Genomic DNA, 23,078 nt, shown 5'->3' on the forward strand with positions numbered 1-23,078 from the left:
CAATGTTGTAGCAAGATGCCACTTCAAGGGCAACTGGCGCGATGTAGTGCAAAACGCCTACTGCGGGCAGAAGGGATACTGTAATACCCAAATCCCAGGGCGCCGAATGCATTGGATGAAGCACATGGGTGGCCCAAAACACTCAGGCACACACACCCTGACCTGGCACTCAACCAGAACCCCTCCCACAAACAACATACACATGGATCACACACACATGCATGTGCACTCACCGGACAATGCCTCGTAATCTCGCAGTTCTCCCACACCTTGCATCTGCTCCTCTGTGACGTAGGTCCAAGCAACATGCTCATGTAGAGTGAGTTCAATGTCCTCTTGTGGAGACCCACCTCCAGTCACCAGAGTTGCGGCATGACTTTAGGCCAGCTTTTTCTTTGCCCTACGCTTAAGGTCGTTCCAGCGCTTGTAGCACTCAACAGCTGTGCGCCTCATAAACCCAAGGGCACTTATGCTGTCCGCGATGGACTGCCAGTGAGCCTGACGTCGAGCAGATGTAATCCTACACCCTGAAGTGACCAACGTTTCGGTGTCATGTTCGGACACATACTGCACAAGTGCATCCAGTTCGGCATCATTGAAGCTAGGCTTCCTTGGTGTGCCGGACCGTGTAGCCTTGTCGGGGTCATCAGCCTGTACTGGACGAGCACTCTTCCTCTTTCTTTTTGTGGGTGGTGGGGATCCGGAGTGCCCTACACCGCTCTGGACAGTAGAGGCAGGAGCACCTGTGGACTGTGTAGTAGTAGTGTGCGATAGCACACTGACCACATGACTTTCTGCAGGCATTAGCTGAAGTGTGATGATGGCAGGGGGAACCTCAGTCTGATGTACCGAGACCAACACTGTCCTTGCTGGGAGAGTCAGAGCTGGGGTGGACGGAGCTGCAGCTGCCCCTGCAGGCTCCCCACCCCGCCTACTCGGGGCAGCAGATGACATGGCTGCCCCTGTACCACGTGGCCTGGTGACACTGGCTTGCGCCGCCACCCGTGGCCTAGACTTGGCGACCTGGAAGTCAGCCTGGGAGTCACCCTGTGCTAGGTCAGGTGCCACAACGGGCCGGTCCAACAAGGACTGAGCAGGGATGGTGTCAGCCACGTTTCCCTCAACCATGGGGGGGGATGTGTGTCCCTGACTGGTCCTCCACACGTGGGGGGCAAGGGGGAGTCTGCAAATCCTGGCCACGTCCCCTACCGCGCCCACCACGCCCACCTCTTGGGGCTCGGCCACCTTTGCCACCCTTACCACTTGCTCGCCTCCCAGCCATGGCACTGATGGAGTTGTGCGTATGGGAGTTGCAGTGGACAATTGTCCTGGGCAATTGGGGGTCAAAGGGGTAGGGTACTAGATGGAATTCGTACCCAAGTGCTCTAGCAAGGCTGTATGGAACCCCTGGGGAAAGATGACGGGTCACGCAACGCACAGGCACCCCTAAAACAGAAAATGACATGCACGCGACCCCTCGTAGACCACGTGCGTGGGAAAAGGAACCTGCACTACGCTGTGGCACCCAGAAACACAAAAATGAACGTATGCGTGTCACACGCATCCTACAATGACCTCTGAAGGGGTACGCTACACACGGGGCTAGCACAGTTGGTAAATACGTGCGCAACTCAATGCCTGCCTGGGAAAAGAGCGTGAAAAATACGCGCGTGTGCGTGTTGGCAACACCCCCGCCAAAAGAAGAATTATACACTGTCTGAGGAGACAGGACAAAAGGAGAAGTCAACGCTATTTGAGGAAACAGGTCGAAGAGAAAATCAGAAAAATACTGACAGAGGTAACAGGGAGTACGAACTAGAAATGCTGTGAAGTAAATCGCGTGTGAACCGACAAGAAGTACAGATTTCACCCACTCGCTCTCCACGGGAAGCACGTACAAGAAAATGACGTACTACACGCACCTTTTAAACCGCACCACACGTCCAACGTCACTTCCGCGTATACGCACTGAGGCACTATCCTCCAATTACGCGGGCTGACACTCGGACGCGCAGTTTTTGGTCTTGTAACATTCCCCCGGGTACAGAGACACGCCCGCGCATGTCACGTCACAGACGCGCCTGCGCTGTCAGGGCCTTTGGTCCAATGGAATCGCGTACACAGGCCAATCGCGTGTGGAACTTCTCGTGCTCCTCTGAAATACACGCGCCCAGGCCAATCGCGTGTGATACTTCTTGCGCACCTCTGAAATACACGCGCCCAGGCCAATCACGTGTGGAACTTCTCGCGCGCCTCTGAAATACACGCGCCCAGGCCAATCGCGTGTGGAACTTCTCGTGCACCCCTGAAATACACGCGCCCAGGCCAATCACATGTGGAACTTCTCGCGCACCTCTGAAATACACGCACACGCTCCCCCAGGCCCGATCGCGTGTGGAACTTCTCGCGCACCTCTGAAATACATGCGCCCAGGCCAATCACGTGTGGAACTTCTCGCGCATCTCTGAAATACACGCACACGCTCCCCCAAGCCCGATCGCGTGTGGAACTTCTCGCGCGCCTCTGAAATACACGCGCCCAGGCCAATCGTGTGTGGAACTTCTCGCGCGCCCCTGAAATACACGCGCCCAGGCCAATCGCGTGTGGAACTTCTCGCGCGCCTCTGGAATACACGCGCCCAGGCCAATCGCGTGTGGAACTTCTCGCGCACCCCTGAAATACACGCGCCCAGGCCAATCGCGTGTGGAACTTCTCGCGCGCCTCTGAAATACACGCGCCCAGGCCAATCGCGTGTGGAACTTCTCGCGCACCCCTGAAATACACGCGCCCGGGCCAATCCCGTGTGGAACTTCTCGCGCGCCTCTGAAATACACACGCCCAGGCCAATCTCGTGTGGAACTTCTCGCGCACCCCTGAAATACACGCGCCCGGGCCAATCGCGTGTGGAACTTCTCACGCACCTCTGAAATACACGCACACGCTCCCCCAGGCCCGATCGCGTGTGGAACTTCTCGCGCGCCTCTGAAATACACGCGCCCAGGCCAATCGCATGTGGAACTTCTCGCGCTCCCCTGAAATACACGCGCCCCGGCCAATCGCGTGTGGAACTTCTCGCGTACCTCTGAAATACACGCACACGCTCCCCCAGGCCCGATCGCGTGTGGAACTTCTCGCGCACCCCTGAAATACACGCGCCCAGGCCAGTTGCGTGTGGAAATTCTCGCGCACCTCTGAAATACACGCGCCCAGTCCAATCACGTGTGGAACTTCTCACGCACCCCTGAAATACACGCGCCCAGGCCAATCGCGTGTGAAACTTCTCGCGCACCTCTGAAATACACGCGCCCAGGCCAATCGCGTGTGAAACTTCTCGTGCACCTCTGAGATACACACACACGCTCCCCCAGGCCCGATCGCGTGTGGAACTTCTCGCGCGCCTCTGAAATACACGCGCCCAGGCCAATCGCGTGTGAAACTTCTCGTGCACCTCTGAGATACACACACACGCTCCCCCAGGCCCGATCGCGTGTGGAACTTCTCGCGTGCCTCTGAAATACACGCGCCCAGGCCAATCGCGTGTGGAACTTCTTGCGCGCCCCTGAAATACACGCACCCAGGCCAATCGCGTGTGGAACTTCTCACGCGCCTCTGAAATACACGCGCCCAGGCCAATCGCGTGTGGAACTTCTCGCACACCCCTGAAATACACGCGCCCAGGCCAATCGCGTGTGGAACTTCTCGCGCGCCTCTGAAATACACACGCCCAGGCCAATCGCGTGTGGAACTTCTCGCGCATCCCTGAAATACACGCGCCTGGGCCAATCCCGTGTGGAACTTCTCGCGCGCCTCTGAAATACACGCGCCCAGGCCAATCGCGTGTGGAACTTCTCGCGCACCCCTGTAGATCTTTGGCGCACATTTTTTTCCTGCGCAGGGACGCTACCGCCTGCTTTCGTGTGGCGGACATGTATGGGCCTGTGCGCGTCTTTGGCCGTGCGCTGTTTTTTCCTATTCGATTCCATGAATACGTGTTGTAGGCGAGCGTGTGGGCGTTCTGCGCACTTGCCTCCTGTACTTCCCCCGTGACGCCCACATTTTCACGAGTTGTTCCCCATTCTGCGTGTGACGCCCCGTGTTACGCCTACTTTTTTTGTTATGTGCGCCGCGCTATGTGCGAATTCGCTGTGGCCTTATCGCACGGCATTCGATGACCTGTGCGCCAGCGTGCGCCGTGCACTTTTTCAGCGCACATCCCACATTTTGCGCGTGCACGGACTTCCATGAATTGATGTGCAATGTTTTCTGTGCGATAATCGCACTTGCACTGCAATTTTCGCTATTTCACTGCGAATCGCACGTTTTCGCATGCTCTCCAAATGGGCTGCGGGGGGCGGGGGTCTAATGTAGATTGCTTTCATTGAAAGACATCTACATAGAGAAGCAGATTGTACTATTTGCTCAACTGATGTAGCGTTTGGACTTCCCCTGTGGGTGCTCTTCAAACATTGACACCTGCAGTCTTATTTAGGGGTGCTATTCTATAAAAGGGGGTTTCTTCCCCCCACTCGCCCGATCTAGTAGATATGGTTGGGTGGAGGGCCGCCGGGGGCTACGCTGCTTAATGCATCTATGCTCTGCCTAAGGAATGGCAGAAGAAATCTGAATTCAGAAAAGGTGTGAGAAAAGGGCCCATGAAAGTAGGGCCCTCAGCACGGACACAAACAAAGGACTTTGTACTACACAGAGAGGCCACTTTCAAGCTATGCAAGGCCGGGTTGTAGAACTCTCCTAATTGTTGCCATTGTGTGATAGATAGAGGAAGGTTCAGTAAAACAATGCATTCGCTGACATGAAACCGATAGAGTCTTGGAAGAAGAAATGGTGGGGGGTGGGGGGCGTAGATTTGTGGGAGGAGATTTCCCTCTGCCTAGTTGTTAAAAAAACCGCCTTTTTTGAGGAGAGGAGTGTGCCTATGGACAGTCTCTGCATGCTGGACGTGCAATAAGCTAGTATCTTTACACACCTGCTAGAAATGTTTGACCTTGATAGGGAGGGGGGGATATGACCCGTAAAGCTACCTGGCATAAACATTTTTCATAAAAGATAAAATCACAATATAACACATTTATTTATTTATTTTATTTATGTGGGCATTTATAACGACGCACACATAACCCAGAGGTATCTAGGCGCTTGAACTTTAGAGATTGGTTATAGGCATAACTTTAGTTACATGCATATGGTTCGTTTTGTAAATGCATATCTTGTATTCATAACGCTTTAAATGTGTAAATGCTCTAGACATACAATAATAGCGCATTCATGGATACAAGGATAACACTGAAGAATGAAAAGAGAAAAGAGCCACGCAAAGTGCATTAGTAACACCCATTCGCTGGTAGCAAATAACTCCTTAATAATAAAGCGTGTTCCATATAAGGAAAGTCCAGGATTGACACCATTAAATTAAGAGCTGTGTGCGCCTGTCTCACTACCCAGATTTCCAACACTGGGGAGGAGATTTGTGTTGCCTAATTCTGAATAAACGGGGCATGTTACTGAACTATGTAACAAATACGCATAAGCCTCGCTGATTCCCGCTTGTATTGGATCATGTACTATATTACCTCCACACATGAACAAAAGCTGCGGCCTTACTGTTAGCATACCTGTCAACCTGTAACCTGCCTGCCTTTACAAACCAACGATCTACCCTGTACGCTTTCCTAGCGCTGTGATACTTCCGGGTCTGGGCGCTATCAACAAATTCAATAAATAAATAAAATACATCTTAGCGCAAAGTGCAGTGTGTCGTCGGGGTTGGGCCGTTTACATAGACCTGTGGTTGTTCCTCCAAGCCCTCTCCTCGCACTTGAGGCCAAGCCTTTCCTGAATAACGGGCTCCAGCCAAGTGGGCAAACCATAGCTCTTTCGCTCGGATTATTAAGCCATAAAACATCACTATGCGGCCAAAGTGGGCATGTGTTCAGGGTCAAATTGGACACTCCTTTTCTTGGATTCTATCTCCGTTCTGCAACTTAATTTTGATCAAAGAAAATCGTTCACCACTTTCCTCCGAACTTCTGGCGGTGGGGGGCGGATAATAGGCCGCCAGCGGAAGGCTGGGGGGTTCACTGGGAACCAGGGGAGCCAGGGGTCGAGCGCCCCCACCCTGACTCCGCCACTGACACCTTCCTCTGGACTTCTCCTTAATTTACCTGTAAATTGCAAAGAAGTACCTTACTCCGCCCCCCTCTCCCGCACTTTTATGAAGGCTTGCGTCCGGCTTTGGGAGTACATTGTATGAACCGTGCAAGGTAGGAGCACTATGGCAAACATTGCCCCCTAGTACAGAAAACGCTCACTGCATCTTTGCACCAGAAGTGCGAATACCGGCCCCTATTAGCACAGGGATAATCACTGCCTTGCACTGAAATAATACACTTTATGAACTTGGACACATTTTGCACTAGTGCCAGTGCGTGTATAATTGCACTTACACCGCTGCACGTTTTCCGTTGTGGGCCCCAGTTTTATTACCGAAATAATGTACCATTCGTGCAACGTTGCACCCAGGTGCAAAATTCTATCTATACATTTTACACTAGAGCAATGAACGTATCCTGGTGCAAAAAGGCATTGTAAGAATAGATTTGTTACGCTAAGGCAATTAGTGCTAATTGCTGGTGCACGTTTTCAGTAATGCCCCCCCCCCCACCACACCAAATTAATAAACGATAATGAGTTTAATGATATACGTTATTAAGGGGGCTGTGGTCTTTGGTGATGAGAACACATTGTCACCCTATGATCAATGGGGATTTGGAAAGCTCAGTTACCCAGACAACAAATATTTAGGTTGGCATTTATATGATCTATGCTCTTTTTGTTCTGTTTGCATTCAGGAAAGACCCTGATGACTTCACACCTGGGTACTTGTTAATATTCTAATTGGTAATTGTTCTCTGCGGGCATTAACTAGATTGAAAAGCCTTCCTGTGGGCGCATGGCTGATTTCATATCAATCTCAGCAGCAGGTACATAGAGAGCCACAGGGCCATGGTAAGGGTGGTCGGGTCCCCTGGCACAGGCACACTTGCCCCACTCCCAAACCAAAGGATGAAGGGATCCGGGAGTCTCTGTTTGCTCCTCCGTCATCGCTTCATGGGCCACCCTGGCAGAGATCAAACTCGCCATCGCGGGCCACGCCCTTGAAGTGCACTGCCCCCCCTCGCCAGGGTAATAAACACGTGTCATTGACCCCCCTCGCCAGTGCTGGAGCCAGGGTAATAAACACGTGTCATTGACCCCCCTCGCCAGTGCTGGAGACAGGGTAATAAACACGTGTCATTGACCCCCCTCACCAGTGCTGGAGCCAGGGTAATAAACACGTATCATTGACCCCCCTCATTGACCCCCTCATCAGTGCTGGAGCCAGGGTAATAAACACGTGTCATTGACCCCCCTCGCCAGTGCTGGAGACAGGGTAATAAACACGTGTCATTGACCCCCCTCATCAGTGCGGGAGCCAGGGTAATAAACACGTATCATTGACCCCCCTCATTGACCCCCCTCATCAGTGCTGGAGCCAGGGTAATAAACACGTGTCATTGACCCCCCTCATCAGTGCTGGAGCCAGGGTAATAAACACGTGTCATTGACCCCCCTCATCAGTGCTGGAGCCAGGGTAATAAACACGTGTCATTGACCCCCCTCGCCAGTGCTGGAGACAGGGTAATAAACACGTGTCATTGACCCCCCTCATCAGTGCTGGAGCCAGGGTAATAAACACGTATCATTGACCCCCCTCATTGACCCCCCTCATCAGTGCTGGAGCCAGGGTAATAAACACGTGTCATTGACCCCCCTCATCAGTGCTGGAGCCAGGGTAATAAACACGTGTCATTGACCCCCCTCATCAGTGCTGGAGCCAGGGTAATAAACACGTGTCATTGACCCCCCTCATCAGTGCTGGAGCCAGGGTAATAAACACGTGTCATTGACCCCCCTCATCAGTGCTGGAGCCAGGGTAATAAACACGTGTCATTGACCCCCCTCATTGACCCCCCTCATCAGTGCTGGAGCCAGGGTAATAAACACGTGTCATTGACCCCCCTCATTGACCCCCCTCATCAGTGCTGGAGCCAGGGTAATAAACATGTGTCATTGACCCCCCTCATCAGTGCTGGAGCCAGGGTAATAAACACGTGTCATTGACCCCCCTCATTGACCCCCCTCATCAGTGCTGGAGCCAGGGTAATAAACACGTGTCATTGACCCCCCTCATTGACCCCCCTCGTCAGTGCTGGAGCCAGGGTAATAAACACGTGTCATTGACCCCCCTCATCAGTGCTGGAGCCAGGGTAATAAACACGTATCATTGACCCCCCTCATTGACCCCCCTCATCAGTGCTGGAGCCAGGGTAATAAACACGTGTCATTGACCCCCCTCATCAGTGCTGGAGCCAGGGTAATAAACACGTGTCATTGACCCCCCTCGTCAGTGCTGGAGCCAGGGTAATAAACACGTGTCATTGACCCCCCTCATCAGTGCTGGAGCCAGGGTAATAAAGACGTATCATTGACCCCCCTCATCAGTGCTGGAGCCAGGGTAATAAACACGTGTCATTGACCCCCCTCATCAGTGCTGGAGCCAGGGTAATAAACACGTGTCATTGACCCCCCTCATTGACCCCCCTCATCAGTGCTGGAGCCAGGGTAATAAACACGTGTCATTGACCCCCCTCATCAGTGCTGGAGCCAGGGTAATAAACACGTGTCATTGACCCCCCTCATTGACCCCCCTCATCAGTGCTGGAGCCAGGGTAATAAACACGTGTCATTGACCCCCCTCATTGACCCCCCTCATCAGTGCTGGAGCCAGGGTAATAAACACGTGTCATTGACCCCCCTCATTGACCCCCCTCATCAGTGCTGGAGCCAGGGTAATAAACACGTGTCATTGACCCCCCTCATCAGTGCTGGAGCCAGGGTAATAAACACGTGTCATTGACCCCCCTCATTGACCCCCCTCATCAGTGCTGGAGCCAGGGTAATAAACACGTGTCATTGACCCCCCTCATTGACCCCCCTCGTCAGTGCTGGAGCCAGGGTAATAAACACGTGTCATTGACCCCCCTCATCAGTGCTGGAGCCAGGGTAATAAACACGTATCATTGACCCCCCTCATTGACCCCCCTCATCAGTGCTGGAGCCAGGGTAATAAACACGTGTCATTGACCCCCCTCATCAGTGCTGGAGCCAGGGTAATAAACACGTGTCATTGACCCCCCTCGTCAGTGCTGGAGCCAGGGTAATAAACACGTGTCATTGACCCCCCTCATCAGTGCTGGAGCCAGGGTAATAAAGACGTATCATTGACCCCCCTCATCAGTGCTGGAGCCAGGGTAATAAACACGTGTCATTGACCCCCCTCATCAGTGCTGGAGCCAGGGTAATAAACACGTGTCATTGACCCCCCTCATTGACCCCCCTCATCAGTGCTGGAGCCAGGGTAATAAACACGTGTCATTGACCCCCCTCATTGACCCCCCTCATCAGTGCTGGAGCCAGGGTAATAAACACGTGTCATTGACCCCCCTCATTGACCCCCCTCATCAGTGCTGGAGCCAGGGTAATAAACACGTGTCATTGACCCCCCTCATTGACCCCCCTCATCAGTGCTGGAGCCAGGGTAATAAACACGTGTCATTGACCCCCCTCATCAGTGCTGGAGCCAGGGTAATAAACACGTATCATTGACCCCCCTCATTGACCCCCCTCATCAGTGCTGGAGCCAGGGTAATAAACACGTGTCATTGACCCCCCTCAACAGTGCTGGAGCCAGGGTAATAAACACGTGTCATTGACCCCCCTCGTCAGTGCTGGAGCCAGGGTAATAAACACGTGTCATTGACCCCCCTCATCAGTGCTGGAGCCAGGGTAATAAACACGTGTCATTGACCCCCCTCATCAGTGCTGGAGCCAGGGTAATAAACACGTGTCATTGACCCCCCTCATCAGTGCTGGAGCCAGGGTAATAAACACGTGTCATTGACCCCCCTCGTCAGTGCTGGAGCCAGGGTAATAAACACGTGTCATTGACCCCCCTCGCCAGTGCTGGAGACAGGGTAATAAACACGTGTCATTGACCCCCCTCATCAGTGCTGGAGCCAGGGTAATAAACACGTGTCATTGACCCCCCTCATCAGTGCTGGAGCCAGGGTAATAAACACGTGTCATTGACCCCCCTCATCAGTGCTGGAGCCAGGGTAATAAACACGTGTCATTGACCCCCCTCATCAGTGCTGGAGCCAGGGTAATAAACACGTGTCATTGACCCCCCTCATCAGTGCTGGAGCCAGGGTAATAAACACGTATCATTGACCCCCCTCATCAGTGCTGGAGCCAGGGTAATAAACACGTATCATTGACCCCCCTCATTGACCCCCCTCATCAGTGCTGGAGCCAGGGTAATAAACACGTGTCATTGACCCCCCTCATCAGTGCTGGAGCCAGGGTAATAAACACGTGTCATTGACCCCCCTCATCAGTGCTGGAGCCAGGGTAATAAACACGTGTCATTGACCCCCCTCATCAGTGCTGGAGCCAGGGTAATAAACACGTGTCATTGACCCCCCTCATCAGTGCTGGAGCCAGGGTAATAAACACGTGTCATTGACCCCCCTCATCAGTGCTGGAGCCAGGGTAATAAACACGTATCATTGACCCCCTCATTAACCCCCCTCATCAGTGCTGGAGCCAGGGTAATAAACACGTGTCATTGACCCCCCTCATCAGTGCTGGAGCCAGGGTAATAAACACGTGTCATTGACCCCCCTCATCAGTGCTGGAGCCAGGGTAATAAACACGTGTCATTGACCCCCCTCATCAGTGCTGGAGCCAGGGTAATAAACACGTATCATTGACCCCCCTCATCAGTGCTGGAGCCAGGGTAATAAACACGTATCATTGACCCCCCTCATTGACCCCCCTCATCAGTGCTGGAGCCAGGGTAATAAACACGTGTCATTGACCCCCCTCATCAGTGCTGGAGCCAGGGTAATAAACACGTATCATTGACCCCCTCATTAACCCCCCTCATCAATGCTGGAGCCAGGGTAATAAACACGTGTCATTGACCCCCCTCATCAGTGCTGGAGCCAGGGTAATAAACACGTGTCATTGACCCCCCTCATCAGTGCTGGAGCCAGGGTAATAAACACGTGTCATTGACCCCCCTCATCAGTGCTGGAGCCAGGGTAATAAACACGTATCATTGACCCCCTCATTAACCCCCCTCATCAGTGCTGGAGCCAGGGTAATAAACACGTGTCATTGACCCCCCTCGCCAGTGCTGGAGACAGGGTAATAAACACGTGTCATTGACCCCCCTCATCAGTGCTGGAGCCAGGGTAATAAACACGTGTCATTGACCCCCCTCATTGAACCCGCTCATCAGTGCTGGAGCCAGGGTAATAAACACGTGTCATTGACCCCCCTCGTCAGTGCTGGAGCCAGGGTAATAAACACGTGTCATTGACCCCCCTCATCAGTGCTGGAGCCAGGGTAATAAACACGTGTCATTGACCCCCCTCATCAGTGCTGGAGCCAGGGTAATAAACACGTATCATTGACCCCCTCATTAACCCCCCTCATCAGTGCTGGAGCCAGGGTAATAAACACGTGTCATTGACCCCCCTCATTGACCCCCCTCATCAGAGCTGGAGCCAGGGTAATAAACACGTGTCATTGACCCCCTCATCAGTGCTGGAGCCAGGGTAATAAACACGTGTCATTGACCCCCCTCGCCAGTGCTGGAGACAGGGTAATAAACACGTGTCATTGACCCCCCTCATCAGTGCTGGAGCCAGGGTAATAAACACGTGTCATTGACCCCCCTCGCCAGTGCTGGAGCCAGGGTAATAAACACGTGTCATTGACCCCCCTCATCAGTGCTGGAGCCAGGGTAATAAACACGTGTCATTGACCCCCCTCATTGACCCCCCTCATCAGTGCTGGAGCCAGGGTAATAAACACGTGTCATTGACCCCCCTCATCAGTGCTGGAGCCAGGGTAATAAACACGTGTCATTGACCCCCCTCATCAGTGCTGGAGCCAGGGTAATAAACACGTATCATTGACCCCCTCATTAACCCCCCTCATCAGTGCTGGAGCCAGGGTAATAAACACGTGTCATTGACCCCCCTCATTGACCCCCCTCATCAGTGCTGGAGCCAGGGTAATAAACACGTGTCATTGACCCCCCTCATCAGTGCTGGAGCCAGGGTAATAAACACGTGTCATTGACCCCCCTCGCCAGTGCTGGAGACAGGGTAATAAACACGTGTCATTGACCCCCCTCATCAGTGCTGGAGCCAGGGTAATAAACACATGTCATTGACCCCCCTCATCAGTGCTGGTGCCAGGGTAATAAACACGTGTCATTGACCCCCCTCATTGACCCCCCTCATCAGTGCTGGAGCCAGGGTAATAAACACGTGTCATTGACCCCCCTCATCAGTGCTGGAGCCAGGGTAATAAACACGTGTCATTGACCCCCCTCATCAGTGCTGGAGCCAGGGTAATAAACACGTGTCATTGACCCCCCTCGTCAGTGCTGGAGCCAGGGTAATAAACACGTGTCATTGACCCCCCTCACCAGTGCTGGAGCCAGGGTAATAAACACGTGTCATTGACCCCCCTCACCAGTGCTGGAGCCAGGGTAATAAACACGTGTCATTGACCCCCCTCGTCAGTGCTGGAGCCAGGGTAATAAACACGTGTCATTGACCCCCCTCGTCAGTGCTGGAGCCAGGGTAATAAACACGTGTCATTGACCCCCCTCATCAGTGCTGGAGCCAGGGTAATAAACACGTGTCATTGACCCCCCTCATCAGTGCTGGAGCCAGGGTAATAAACACGTGTCATTGACCCCCCTCATCAGTGCTGGAGCCAGGGTAATAAACACGTGTCATTGACCCCCCTCATCAGTGCTGGAGCCAGGGTAATAAACACGTATCATTGACCCCCTCATTAACCCCCCTCATCAGTGCTGGAGCCAGGGTAATAAACACGTGTCATTGACCCCCCTCGCCAGTGCTGGAGACAGGGTAATAAACACGTGTCATTGACCCCCCTCATCAGTGCTGGAGCCAGGGTAATAAACACGTGTCATTGACCCCCCTCATCAGTGCTGGAGCCAGGGTAATAAACACGTGTCATTGACCCCCCTCATCAGTGCTGAAGCCAGGGTAATAAACACGTATCATTGACCCCCCTCATCAGTGCTGGAGCCAGGGTAATAAACACGTATCATTGACCCCCCTCATTGACCCCCCTCATCAGTGCTGGAGCCAGGGTAATAAACACGTGTCATTGACCTCCCTCATCAGTGCTGGAGCCAGGGTAATAAACACGTGTCATTGACCCCCCCTCGCCAGTGCTGGAGACAGGGTAATAAACACGTGTCATTGACCCCCCTCATTGACCCCCCTCATCAGTGCTGGAGCCAGGGTAATAAACACGTGTCATTGACCCCCCTCATCAGTGCTGGAGCCAGGGTAATAAACACGTGTCATTGACCCCCCTCATCAGTGCTGGAGCCAGGGTAATAAACACGTGTCATTGACCCCCCTCATCAGTGCTGGAGCCAGGGTAATAAACACGTGTCATTGACCCCCCTCATCAGTGCTGGAGCCAGGGTAATAAACACGTGTCATTGACCCCCCCATCAGTGCTGGAGCCAGGGTAATAAACACGTGTCATTGACCCCCCTCATCAGTGCTGGAGCCAGGGTAATAAACACGTATCATTGACCCCCTCATTAACCCCCCTCATCAGTGCTGGAGCCAGGGTAATAAACACGTGTCATTGACCCCCTCATTAACCCCCCTCATCAGTGTGTCATTTCACGGGCAACTCTGGCAAGCGCCAATAAGGAAACGTATGTTCCAGCATTGGGGCAGGCCACATGTATAGGGGCCACGAGGAGGGTATACCGGGGATAGTATAGCTACCGGTCGCGGATCGGCATACATATGAAAAGGGAACACATACCCCAGCATAGATACAGCACTCCCATGAAAGATCACACGAATGGTACATACGGGAGGGCATATACGTTTTGAGTGATGGGGAAGGTGCATGTCCACTAGCCTTCATACAGGACACGCATTGGGAGCCACGAGAGAGGTATGCAGGATCTAGCACACATGCAGGACAGTGATTGGAGGCTATGAGGGAAGCACATATAGGCCTATCACAGACACATGGCACAGGTGGAGAACCCCACAGCAGGTGTAAATGCTCAAGCATGGACACCGGAGAGAGTTTGGAAGCAGCGCGGAAAGTACACAGAGCATAGCATAAATAAGCATTGATATGATATGGGATTTATAACGCGCCTATGCACAAGTGTTTCAAGGCGCAAAGAGGCAAGGGGGCAGGGAACCTAGGGAAGACAGAGCGAGTGCTCTTACTAGGATGGGTGACATTGAGATGGTGCAAGTACAGGGGGGAAAGGGGAGGGGGCAGTACAGAGGATCATCAGTAATAAATAAATAGAATAAATAAAACAATAAGTTGAACATGATTAGAAATGAGCATGTGGCCGAACATGAAATTAGAACAAGGCCATGGTGTTCAAGTGGTGCTGCCAGGAGCGAGCCAAGAAAGAAATCACGTTATGGTGCGCAATGTCTGAACATTCAATCTTATTACAAATGAACGAAGCCACACTAGAGCCAGTTAAGCCACAGGTGGGGCTTTCTTGAAGACCGTACCCTGAGAACTAAACCACTCCCAGGGACAGAAAATCTTAAAATATTTAGAACTGGACATTTTGGCAGGTTGACCACTATGGGAATGAATGAGTTGCCCAAGGTCACATGCTTCAGTGAAGTGGTGAAGCTCACATATGAAACCCAGCTGCAATTTCAGCACTCGGCCACATTGTTTCCTGCTTCTTGTTGTAAAGTGAGATGCAACTATTTGTGGATGTGTATCGCTCAAGAATTAAAATGACACCCTGTTATATAGGTGTGTCTTCGAAAATACATTAAAAACAAAGATGATAATATTAAAAATAAAAAATCTTTTGCAAATCATACATGAAAGTCTAGAGGTATCAGAATCCCAATTAATGAGATCCTTAAATGTCGCATACACTTCTGCCTTTAAAGACATACATATTTGTTTTTATTTATTTGAATTTAATTTTTTCGCCAAAACGATGTACTGGCAACAGCCAGTTACAAATGAAAAGCAAATCCAATTGACAAAGCCAACTGTCATCAATGAGGAATCACAAGAAGAAAGAAAATGAGTCTTAAGAAGGGAGTGAAAGCGGCAAAAGTGGGAGCAGAGCGCCAAACAAGGGGTGGGCCATTACAAAGTTTAGGCAAGCAAAGGAAAGGAATGAAAACATGATTAAGCTCCTGGGGGACGAGCGGCAAGCAGCTAACAGATGATGAGAAGATGAGTAAAGAGAACAGGATGGGTTGTAGGAGGAAACAAAAGAAGATAAATAGGAAGGCACAATTGAAACAGACTTGCAGAATGGTTTTCATGACGGGAAGAACTCTTGGAATTATAGAAAAAAGCAAACCATTTTTGTTGTGTCAACCAAGACTTGAAAATAAGTCCACAATACAACTGTGATATTTGTCTGGGTCTCCCCCAACCAGGGCCCCCTTCCACTCAAATGGGTTAAATGAAAAGTAAGAGCAGGCAATGGGCAAAAGAAGTCCCCCAAAGTATGAGAAGGCAAAGCTGTTCAAGGAAGACGGCAGAGGACTCACCATCAGACAAGATGTTCTGCCCTGGATCACAGTAGCACCCAGTGGCAAAGCAGGGGTAGGAGCCTCAACTCTGGCTCTGCGCGCCGCGCGCACCTTCCCCATACTGATGTTGTGATAGTTTTTATATCTATCACTTCGTTGGGGTTTACTGTCAACAAAGGTCATATATTCATGTGTATCAACCGCAGGGAGAGGAAAGGATATGTTAGTCTTGACAGGGTTTGGTACTGTGATCTGGCATGCGAACACAGAGCTCTTCAACACGTGCTTAGTATATTGAGCTATCTTCTTAACCATTGTGGTACCCCAGGTTGCCAATATGCATTTTTACTTCGGTTATTGCGTGTGATCAGTTTATTCCCCAAAGAAAGTTGAAAACGCTATGAAGTAAACACACACACACTGTATGTACTACCACGAGCACAGAAAGAGCTACCGGATCAAATGCCCAAATCTAAACATACATGTCAACAGACGGGCAGCAGGCCCTGAGCCTCAACAGTGCACTGTACAACATCACAACATGCATCATGTCTAGAGAACATGTGATCAGCACCCAGGTGGAGGGGGCGCCTCCCACGGTGCCCAGGTTTCTCACCCATTTAGACCTATGGGGAAAGCCTAATGCACTCCAATGTAGACAGGGTGAAGCCATCAGGCACTCCATTGCAGCTTCTCTCGGTACTCCCCAAGCAAATGCTTATTGACAGTGGATTAACCGGACACCAGTCGTGCTCTGATCTAGTGATCTCTTTTGGGATGGAATCAAGGGGGCACAGGTGGCGTGCCACTCGAGGGACAGCAGACGCCCACTCTGGTAGTTTTAACCTATCAAGCCCAAAACAAGTGAACGCAGCAAAATTGCAGAAATCCAGTAAAAAGACGGAAGTTACTTACCACTGGAAGGGCTTTGTCTATGTTCAGTTAAAATAAGCAAGGTTCTGCTATGAAAATGAGTAGATGGCGCCAAACCGCTTCCGGAAGACTCCTGGGCTCAGAGCCTGGTGTCTGTTGCAGCAGACGCCGTCTGACAGACGTGTGTTTGAGTTCAAGTAAGAAGCAGGCGAAGTTTCCCGAGTTACTACTCCCGGCCCTCCCTCCCAGCTCCAGTTGTTGGGAACAGCAGTCTATCCAGACGCGCGTTTCATTTCCACACAGATTAAACGTGAATAACGCCACTCCCCAAAAGCATCATGTGCCCAAGAGGCAGGGAGGGGCATGGCACTTTTGAAATAAAATGTGTACTCGTGCAACCAAGGAACTGTCCAGGATTTGCTTCATCACAATCGTATAGCACTCAGGGATGCAATGCTTTGTAGCCAACATGGGCGTTTCACAGAATGAGATACCCAGATCCGTAGAAAGAAAGGGTCGTCAGGTGCTCCATTTTATGTACCTCGTACTTACTTATTGAGTGGATATTACCCGGGAAGGTGAGCGCACCCTGCTGGTTAAGTCTTGCCGCCCAAATTAAGGGACCCAAGAGAAAGGGTGCTTAAAGCAAGAGGCAGTGCTGCCATTACCGGCAGGGTCACCCGCCTCACAGGATAATATCACCATTAGCACCCACAGTTTGTAGGCACGCAAACTAATAGTGTTCCTTAAAAAAGATTTCCTTTGATGTGACAGTGTGTGCTGTAAACCGCGTTTCATCAGAAGAGAACATTTACCAGCAGAAAATGGTCACTATGGGAGATGTTAATGGAACCCCTTTTCACTTTCCATTAATATTACTATTACCGGAACCGGTCCAGCGGCATGCTGTACAGGTCATAGAGCAAAACATTGGTAGTGAACATTCGTCAAGTAAACATGTGTCCCACTGCACCATTCTATGATGATCTTGGCCATCTCCTTGATTCTCTTTCCTCTAAACATCATCTCATTCTCTTTGTTGACTTCAACCTTCCCTCTCCAACCACTTCTCAGAAATCTGAACTTCTGTCTTTTCTTAGTGACCACGCTCTGCACTCTATCCATAACCTACCTACCCACAAAGGAGGGTAACTCGTTGGACCTCTTATCCATCTCCACCTCTCTCTCAGCCACTAATACTACTGTCACACCATCCATATCTGATCACTCAATTGTTTCCACCACCATCTCCTTTGCACCCTCTGATCTTTCCTCACCACTTGCTTCATCTTTTAGTAAAAGCAAATTTAAAACTTCTGCCATTCCCCCCGTTCTCTCCAACCTACAGTGCTGACTCTCCTGCCTCACACCCAATGCCCCTTCCACCAACACTCATTCTCCTCTCACTTTCCACTGCTTACTTCCAACCCTAAGTCTTAGAATCATCAGTCATGGGTCACCCCATTCATATGCTGTCCCTCCACAGACATTCGTCTGCTGCCACAAAAATTGAGGCATACCCACTTGCAGGAGGACCTGAAACTCTACCTCGCTGCCCTGAACTCTCTCAAGTCCACACTTGATAGGGCAAAAAGGGAATTCTACCTAACCCTCATTGACCCTCACTCCAACCATCCTCACCGGTTACAGGGCACCCTAAACTCACAGCTCACTCCTCCAAAATGTATGGCTATCAAGTTGAATACTTCACTGCAAACATTTCCAAAACTAGAGACTCTCTCCTGGCCTTACTCACACTCCCTCCTCCTAAATTTTACAATCCGCCTACTCTACAATCATCCTCTACCTCCATCTCCCACTTTAGTCACACTAATATGACAAAGTCCTATCTCTACTGATGAAGGTTAACCCTCATTTTTCCCCGTCAGACATTCCTGCTCCTCAGCTAGTAAAGTCTATTGACCCTTAAGTGGGCTCTCACCTTGCTGAACTCTTCAAACTGTCCTTCGACTCTGCTTGCTTTGCCTTGGTTTTCAAAACAGCCACGGTCATGCCTCTCCTAAAAAAGTAAGGGGCTGACCTGAACCCACGGGCCAACTTTCACCCTGTGTCTCTCCTTCCTCACTACTCTAAAGTGCTTGAAAGGGTTGTGTTAAACCATTTAACTGATTTTTTAGACATCCACAACCTCCAAGACCCCCTACAAACAGGTTTCTGAACCTGTCTCTCCACAGAAACTGCTCTCATGTGTCCAACTTCATCTCTAAGCACTCCAACATATCCTCTATCCTAATTCTTCTTTACCTGTTGTTAGGGAGAATTATCATTTTATGGCTAATTTCCCTCACCTAGTGAGTCCCTCAGCAGCTTGGCAGGATTTCTGGCGTTTATTTTTTCCACCTGGTAAGAGTGTGAGCCTTTTTCCCCAATCTTACACGTGTTTTGTCATGGGTATTTCTACTTTTTGTGTGATCTTGGGCTCTTGAGCCACACCGCTCCATGAGCCCCACTTTTGTGTGTGTTACACAGCACCTTCACTGCAGTGACACAGGGTTGTCTTTGAGACTTGCCACTGACTCCATTTTTTTGGACCTGACTACTGTCCCCAGAAACAAGTAAAGTTGTCATTAACTTTATATAGTCACTTTAAACTACAGATCCAGTACACCCCATCTTACATGGAGTATTGGAAAGGGTTAATTCTTACACCTTTTTGTCTGTGCCTCTCTGAGCTTTGTTTTGCTCTCTTAACATTAAGATTTGGCCTGTGGCAGTGGTATCTACCCTAACTTTTCTACCACGAATATACAACATAAACGTGGTACTGTTTTAGGCTATTATATTAGCCTCGAACTTAAACCTGCTTAACCAAATACTTTTTATTTAGTCGCCATTTCTTTTTGTTAAAGTCCTTCTTGTGTTTTACTTTTCGCGCCAAACCAGGTTTTCCTTCTTTGTTTGCCGACCTTTGGCGGGCTTCTGTCCAGAAGCCCTCCTTTGGCGTCTGGTGTCTAGGTGGGCTGAATTTGAGGGAGGGGTTTAGTCACCCCCTGCACAGGGTCTCCTTGGAGACCCAAGTTGCACTTTCTTTCGATTGGCTGAGGTGGTTGTCCGGGCCGGACAACCCCCCTGCTGAGTGATTGACAGCCAGGCTGTGTGAATGGGGGATTTTGGCATAAAAGGCAGGACTCTTGGGCTGAAAGTCAGAGTCGCCACTGGAACTGCAAAGAACCGAAGAGAAGTGGAGAAGAAGACGGCTGCTGCAACTACCGAGTCCCGGTGTTGCCCTGCTGCCGTCCTGAGCTATCTACCCTTCAATGACAAGAGAAGGTCCAGTCTGGAGTCTTCTTCCCTTGAGCCTGGTGGGATCAACCAGCTCATCTTCCACAGCCAGAGGATCCTCTTCGTGGTCGAAATCGCTGCACACTTCTACAGTGATCCGGATAGCCATCTGAAGAGCCTCTCCTGTTTTAAAGGAGCGCACCTTTTATTCACCATTGTTTCGCTGCTGCTGGCCTCATCCCTGGGTAGTGCAGATCGCTCCAGACATCCTCCTTCTTTTCTCCAAGACTGAACCTCCAGGAACCGTGAGTCTGCAGGAACTACCAGGAACAACTGCCGTGGCACCAGCTTTCTTCAAGGAATAAGCTGCTGTGTCCAACTTCGAGGAATTGGGGTGAACCCTTCTTCCTCACCAAAGGCTTGTCCTTTTCTTTCTTCCCTCTTATAACTTTTGCCTCCCTTTCGTGATGATATCTAAGTACTCCTGGCAATCTCGAATCGCGATCTATACTAACCGTCTGATCCTCTGCAACAGGACCCATGTTACACTTGACACCGGCGCAGGCCTATTGACTTTTATCTACTGGTTAGAAGGTGTCCTCTGATTCGATCTGACTTGACAAAAGTATTGCCTATGATTTTTATCCCCAATTTTCTTGTGTGAATTCAGGTGCTAAGTGTGTTTGACAACGGTTACATTTCTTCCCGCGGGTATGCTTATTTTAGTAAAACCGAACTGTCATTACTGTCAAAAAGTGATCGCATATGTACTCCCGGTAACGTCTTTGTTTCACAACACTGGTCTGTCAATATTCCAATGTACTTACCTTGAATTTATCTACACAAGGGGAATTGGTTGTGTGTAGTGTATTTGAAGTGTGGTTGTATTTTAATAGAAGCTAAGTGTTTTGTGAACAGATGGTTTAAAAATAAATGTACTTATATTTTTTAACCAGAAACCTTGAGTCAGTGTTTGCTTGAGTCACAGTAATTGTAGTCCTTTGTGTAATCTCTACTACTGCTCATTTGCTCTTGAGATAAGTCTGGCTGCTCAGCCATTGCCACCACTCTTTCTGTGTAGTACAGGCTTGTACCAAAGGTGAAATTGTATTACCACTTGTAGTCTTAATTGTGTGTAGTGGTCCCTAAGGGCACTGGCCATGATTCTGCCTAACACTGGTGTACAGTAGTGGGATTTTTAAGTATAGTGATTACACTTAGACTGCTGCTATTACCTTGGGTCAACTAACCACAAGGCCAAACACCACTATTTCTGTTAACTGAAAAAATCATGTCAAGTGTGGAAAACTACAGTGAAGAGAATCTCTTAAACTACACTGCTGAGGTTTTGAGAACCATGTGTAGAGAACAGAGCCTCTCTGGTAAAGGAAAGAAATCTGAACTGGTTGCTAAGTTATTGGGACAACTAAGTCTGGAGAGTAGGTCAGAATGGCCTACCCCTCCAGCAAATGTGCATACTGATGATTCTGATTCTGAGAGTGTTGGATTAGAAGAAGTAGATGAGTCCTTGTTAGGAAAACCTACAACTCCCCTACCTGCTCAGAAACCACAACCTCTGTCCACAGGGACCCCAACAGGCCCTACACTAACTCCTGAATTTATTGCCCTTGAAAAAATGAGACTTGAATTGGAAGTGAAACATATTGGGGCACAGACTGCCATGAAACATCAAGAGTTAAGGCTCAGGGAAATGGAGATAGGCTCATGCTTTAGAGATGAAGAAATTGTCTTTGGAAAATGCTTCCCTCCCAGAATCCTCTAGGTCTTCCAGCCCTAAGAGACCTGTATGCCAAAGGAAATGATTGGTATTTATGAGACTAAACTTGATGTTTTGGATTGGTTAGCAATGTTTGAGTATAATCACGGGATTCAGGTACCACAGGGAATCAGTTGATTCTTTGGCTTTTCTCTAGGCTTGCCCCTGTTGCAAGTGATGCTGTAATGGAGTTGGGGGAGGAGGATAAGCAGGATTATGAGTGTGTGAAGCTAGCTTTGATAGCTAGATTTGGGAAGACCCCTTCCCAGCACCTTAAGAGGTGTAGGACCCTCAAAAACATGATGGTACCCCTTGGGCTACCTGGGTGTGTGAATGTTTGAAACACTTAGATGGTTGGGTTAAGGGTTACAAAGTGAACACTTATGAAGGTTTGAGGAATCTTGTTATGTTGGTGTCAATGTATGATGCCTGCTCTCCTGAGTTTAGACAGCACTTGGCTGATTCAAAGGAGATAGATCCTAAGAAGTTAGCTAAGGCTGCTGACTTGTGGGTTGCCAACAGGGCTACTCACAAGGATTCTGGGGCAACTCAGAAGACGGATGAGGGAAAGCAGCCAAAGAAAGATAACAAGGAGAATTCCAATAACTCCCATCCAAAAGAGGGCCCCAAACAGAACCAGGGTAAGCCACAGGGGAAACCGAATCAGGCTAGTGTACCATCTGATCGCAAACCAGATGGAGGTCAGAACAAGCCCCCATTCATTAAAGCATTTGGGAAATGTTTTGCTTGTGGGTCAACTGACCATGTGAAAGGGGATTCCAGATGTAAGGGTAAACCTTCAGGGGTCCACACTGTCTCCTTAGCCTTCTCCCAGGTGGAAGAAGTACCTATGGCAAGTGGAAACTTTCAGTTACTAGCTGATGAGCCCATGAGAATCTGAGCTAGTGTTTCATTAGTGTCCTTGCGTCTTTGGGAACAACAGAACCTAGATGGTTATAACTCAATCCCAGATAATACTAAAGAGTATTATAAAGATAGTGTTCTTGTGAATGGTCAGGAGACACCTGCCATCAGAGACACTGGAGCCAGCAAAATTGTGTTTGATGAATGTTTTCTCAAGGTGGAGGATGTTGCTAAGGCACCCAAACACCTAACCAAGTTAGCTGGAGGCCCTGTGCAAATGGTTCCCCAGTTACCAGCTCTCATCCAGTGTAATGACATGACTGTCAGAAAACCTGTTAGTGTGCAAAGTGACGTACCTGGCAGGGTTCTGTTGGGAAATGGCCTGAAAACTCTTGGAGTTGTGTCCAGTACACCCCGGCTCCCCATCAAAAGGAAGCAAGAGCTCACAAGGTCTGGAAGGGAGAGAACCTTGAGAGGCTCTCCTGGGGACTCGATAGACAAAGCTATCACCCCAAGTCCACAGGACTTACTTACTGCTATTGCAAGACAAAAAGAGACAAAGGGGAAACCCAAGTCTA

At 50.0% G+C, this 23,078-nt stretch overlaps 1 protein-coding gene across 1 annotated transcript in view; it reads right to left on the bottom strand.

The window, feature by feature from the left end:
* Positions 1-16,834, bottom strand: part of LOC138453509 (four and a half LIM domains protein 2-like) — a 478,916-nt gene extending 462,082 nt beyond the window's left edge. Inside the window, exon 1 of the mRNA XM_069606420.1 lies at positions 16,659-16,834. The gene's annotated coding sequence lies outside the window, so the exon portion shown is untranslated. The remainder of the gene's footprint in view (positions 1-16,658) is intronic.
* Between the last annotated feature and the right edge of the window lie 6,244 nt (positions 16,835-23,078).

The sequence above is a fragment of the Ambystoma mexicanum genome, chromosome 4p, assembly GCF_040938575.1.
Source record: "Ambystoma mexicanum isolate Mex_15411 chromosome 4p, UKY_AmexF1_1, whole genome shotgun sequence".
Taxonomy (NCBI): domain Eukaryota; kingdom Metazoa; phylum Chordata; class Amphibia; order Caudata; family Ambystomatidae; genus Ambystoma; species Ambystoma mexicanum.